A 4887-nucleotide genomic window follows, 5' to 3' on the forward strand; every position below is an offset into this window, starting at 1 on the left:
CGCCCCCCGCCCAGGCCAAGTCGGCATTCCTGGGGAAACTAATGGAAGCGATCGGAGGGACGGGGTAACCCGGAAACAGTGATGCGATGGCCCTGAAAGCTGCGGCCAAAGCCACAACGAAGGAGACGAGTTGGACCCTAAATGCTGGCTCTAGAGGCCCACTTTTGGGACAGATGGAGTTGCCGACACGGCTTCCGCAAGCTGGGTCGATTCTGCTCAGGCGCGGCGGCGGATAATAGTGTACTGCTCGGGCCCATCCGCCCTCTCGAGGTCCTCAGGTGTCTGGAAGCAATGAAGTGGGACTCGGCCCCCGGACCCGACGGTGTCACCAAGAAGCTGCTCCTAGCGCATGATCGGCAAAGTACTGTGCTGGCCTCAGTCCTCACCTCGTGGCTAGCACAAGGGGCTACTCCAGCTGGCATGAAGCACTGTCGGACCGCACTAATTCCTAAGGTCCAAGATACGGCCGGACTGAAGATAGCGGCAAACTGGCGCCCGATCACCATTAGCTCGGTCCTGATGAGACTGTTCTCCGGGATCTTGACAAAAAGGCTCAGACGCGCATGACCTCTGCACCCCAGGCAAAAGGGATTCTCAGCGGACGTAGACGGGTGCGGTGAAAACCTATCCATCCTAGACTTCATCATCCGTGGTGCAGTCCGCCAAAAGAGGGACTTGGCGGTGGTCTTCATTGACTTCGCGAAAGCCTTTGATACAGTCGACCACCGCCACATACTAAGGGCACTTAACCGGGTGGGCCTGGATAGCCACCACACCATATGTACGAGGACTGCACCGCTCGGATTGTATACAGGAGTAGAGAATCTGGGGTTATTCGAATGGAGGTGGGAGTCAAACAGGGCGATCCTATGTCGCCTTTCTTGTTCAATTTTGCAGTGGACCCACTCGTAGCCTTGGAAAGGCACATACCTGCAATTACAATTAGAAGGCTCTGGCGCATGGGTCGCAGTGAGGAGCACTGGGCCCATGCTGCAGCCAGAGAGATCATCAGCCAGCCCGTCTGGTCCCTGTGGTGGAAGACGGCCGGGGGCGCGGGAGAGGACCTCTCAACTACCGCGGACCTGGACACCACCTCAGAGGGAGGCTCCCCTGCTGGAGGAGCAGAGAAAACGATGACTGGGAATGCCTGGGGGTCCAGGGCCACGGCGTTGCCGCGTTCAGAAACGACAAGCTGAGCAGTGCCTGGATTAGGGGACACACGGACAGGATCATCCGCCCCAAGTACTACATCAGGGCTCTAGCACTGAGGGCCGGGAACGCCCTGCCAAACGTCAGATCGGGCGCCACCGGCCTAGGGGGCCTGACCACCTGCAGGGCTTGCAAAGCCGCTAAAGAATCCCAGGCCCACATGCTAGGCCGCTGTGCCGCATTGAGGAGCAATATCATTAGGAGGCACGACAAGCTGTGTGCCGCCCTGACCCGAAAGATGATGAGCTTGGGCTGGGTGGTTGACCGTGAGGTGCCAGTCAAGGATGGAAACGGCAAGACCCTGAGGCCTGACATTGTGGGCACCAAGGATGGGCTCCTGGTAATTATAGACGTTACAATACGCTACGAATTCAACACCCTCACACTGGTCTCCGCAGCAAAGGATAAAGTTGCCAAGTACACTAAGGTGGCAGAGACGCTAAGAGTAGCTCGACAGGCGAACAGGGTCCAGGTCTTTGGGTTCCCGCTTGGGGCGAGGGGAAATGGCCCACATGTAATGATGTGGTCCTCCGGACGATTGGCCTTAAGGGGTTCCTTAAGGGCCTGCCACAGGAGGTGCTGCAACATTTCTACACGGCTGTCATCGAATCCATCCTGTGTTCTTCCATCACCGTTTGGTTCGGGGCCACCACAAAAATGGACAAAATCCGACTTCAACGGACAGGACGGCGGAAAAAATCATTGGCGCCGCCCTACCCACTCTCGAGGACTTGCACACTGCAAGAATCCAAACTAGGGCGCGGAAAATCCTACTGGACCCTCCGCACCCTGCCCACCACCTTTTCCAGCTACTCCCCTCAGGCAGGCGCTACCGATCCATGCGCACCAAATCCAGCAGACATTTAAACAGCTTCTTCCCCCAAGCCATTAACTCTTTGAACTCTTTCAACAGTAGCCAAAATGGAACTGCATAGTGCCACTTAGCAGTTTTTTTGACGACGATACTAGTGCAGCGTGTTCTACCGGAAACAAATTCCTTGTGTGTTCTACATACTTGGCAATAAAGATGATTCTAATTCTGATTCCAGCTGGCCCGCTTTGCACGTTACATCAGTAAACGCACCCTGCTGCACTCAGTAGACATATTGAAATCCTTTAATACTCTCCTTAAACGTTAAAGAAATACCCCGTCTCAGACGGGGGTCACATGGTGATTATGGTGGTGGTAGCAAATATTCAATACAACCGGACTCCCGGTGGGAATGGCGAAACTGCGGAATAGAGACTAACCGAGACGCGGTGTGCCTGTCGACCGCCGCCGCCGAGGCCAAGGTGCGCTGAGAGATGGAACTGCACAAGACTGTGTGTGCGGAGGGGTACGACGTGGCGGCCTCTGCCTATCACACGCAGTCGGGGTCCGAGAGGCTCTACCTTGGCGCAGTGGGCGCGAGGCCACGGGAGGAGCGGCGAGGGTTGCGGTCGGGCGATTCTGGTTAAAGGTCTCAGCGGCCGATTAGGACCCGACCTCTTTTTGTTGGCAGGATACCCTGCAGAGAACCAAGTGTGAGCAGGGGATCGACGTGGCGACCTCTGCCTACCACACGCGGTCGGGGTCCAAGAGGCCCTACCTCGGCGCGAGGCCACGAGGGAGGAGATGTATGCAGATTCAGCCGGTTGTCTCCAGAGACAAGTGCGGTTTCCGCTTGATGCTGGGCGTTGAAGCGCCGGAGAAACGGCCGGTGGCAGGATCACCCCCTGGTGGCGTAGCGTCGTGAGCGCCCCGAGAGGGTGCAAAGTGATGTGGTCCCCACCCAGCGCTCGTAGTGACAGATTGTGGTTGCTCGGGGATGGGTCCCGAGGGGCGACGGCACCCAAGGGGCGCGGGTAACGGTGGAGACACTCCCGATGTCACCAGAGGGACACAGGAGATGGACGAAGTAAGCCAACTTGAACGATGAAGGTGGGTAGGTTGCTCGAGCGAGGGCGACACAGGCTTCAATCAGGTCCCGGGGAAGGGTTCCGTGCCCCAACCCTGCACAGGGAAGGGGGGCGGGGCTTGGTACTTGGTGGAACGGGTTTGTTATCAGCCCGGGACGCCCAACCCGAAATGGTTCACAGTGGATCTACGTGAGAAGCGCGTATTTTTGCCCGTGACGCCTCTTTGTCGGGAAGATCGGGTGCATCCGTTCATTTATACACGAAGATGACGCTTACTCAATGGCCGAGGATATACACGCCATTATGCCGCCCCCGTGGTCGATATTGGGTGAAGCCCCTCGAAGTACTGGACCCTGGGCCAGTACAGACCAATCAAATGCCTCGCCCGGCGGGCCGCCAGTCTATAGCCAAATCCCTCGTCATCTAATTAGTGACGCTCATGAATGGATGAACGAGATTCCCACTGTCCCTACCCACCCTCTAGCGAAACCACAGTCAAGGGAAGAGGCTTGGCGGAATCAGCAGGGAAAGAAGACCCTGTTGAGCTTGACTCTAGTCCGGCACTGTGAAGAGAATTGAGGGGTGTAGGATAAGTGGGAGACGCCGACCCCCGCTCCCCGCTCGGGGAGCGACCGGCGCCGCCGGCAAAATACCACTACTCTTGTCGTTTCCTCAATTACCCGGTGAGGCGGTAGGGAGAGCCCCACGCGGGGCTCTCGTTTCTGGCACCAAGCGCCCTCCGGGGCGCGACCCGCTCCGGGGACAGTGGCAGGTGGGGAGTTTTACTGGGGCAGTACACCTGTCAAACGGTAACGCAGGTGTCCTAAGGCGAGCTCAGGGAGGAGCCGAAGGGCAAAAGCTCGCTTTATCCAGACTTTCAGTATGAGTATGGACCGCGAAAGCGCGGCCTCACGATCCTTCTGGCGTTTTGGGTTTCAAACAGGAGGTGTCAGAAAAGTTACAACAGGGATAAAATAACTGGCTTGTGGCGGCCAAGCGTTCATAGCGACGTCGCTTTTTGATCCTTCGATGTCGGCTCTTCCTATCATTGTGAAGCAGAATTCACCAAGCGTTGGATTGTTCACCCACTAATAGGGAACGTGAGCTGGGTTTAGACCGTCGTGAGACAGGTTAGTTGATGTGTTGATGATGATGATGTATAGTCGCGATAGCAATCTTGCTCAGTACGAGAGGAACCGCATGTTCAGACATTTGGTGCGTGCGTTTGGCTGAGGAGCCAATGGTGCGAGGCTGCCATCTGCGGGATTATGACTGAACGCCTCTAAGTCAGAATCCCGCCTACATGCGCCGATACCGTGGCGCCGGGGCCTCACGAGGTCCCCCCGTCGCGCAGAACGCCGCTCGACACTGGGCCGGGGTGCGCCCGGATGATGGGGGCACCCTCTCCAGTTACCTACACCGCATGCGTATCAAAGACTCTGTGCTAAATGACCTGCAAACGACCTGATTCTGGGTCAGGGTGTCGTAAGTAGCAGAGCAGCTCGATCGCTGCGATCTATTGAAAGTCGAGAGCCGGTCCCTAGACGCCGCCCTGGGAACCAGAGCCGGACCCCAGACACCGCCTGGGGAACTGCGTCTGCAGGAATGAGCTGGGGGGGTGACAGTGCTTCCCTGGAAGTGTTACAGTGGGGTCTGCCGAGGTCTTCAAGCCGGCTTTCGAGGACCGTAGGCAAGCAGCAACAGATGATCTCGGCCTCGGTTTAATTATTTTTTATCGAAGTGTTTGGGCTCCAGCAAGGCGGCGAGAGCCAGTCCCCA

The 4887-nt window shown here is 57.2% G+C and overlaps 1 pseudogene; it reads left to right on the forward strand.

The window, feature by feature from the left end:
- Positions 1 to 3623: 3623 nt before the first annotated feature.
- Positions 3624 to 4664, forward strand: LOC148884100 (28S ribosomal RNA; annotated as a pseudogene).
- Positions 4665 to 4887: the final 223 nt, after the last annotated feature.

This window comes from Hippocampus bargibanti, linkage group LG19, assembly GCF_051943395.1.
Source record: "Hippocampus bargibanti isolate YZ-2025 linkage group LG19, ASM5194339v1, whole genome shotgun sequence".
NCBI lineage: Eukaryota > Metazoa > Chordata > Actinopteri > Syngnathiformes > Syngnathidae > Hippocampus > Hippocampus bargibanti.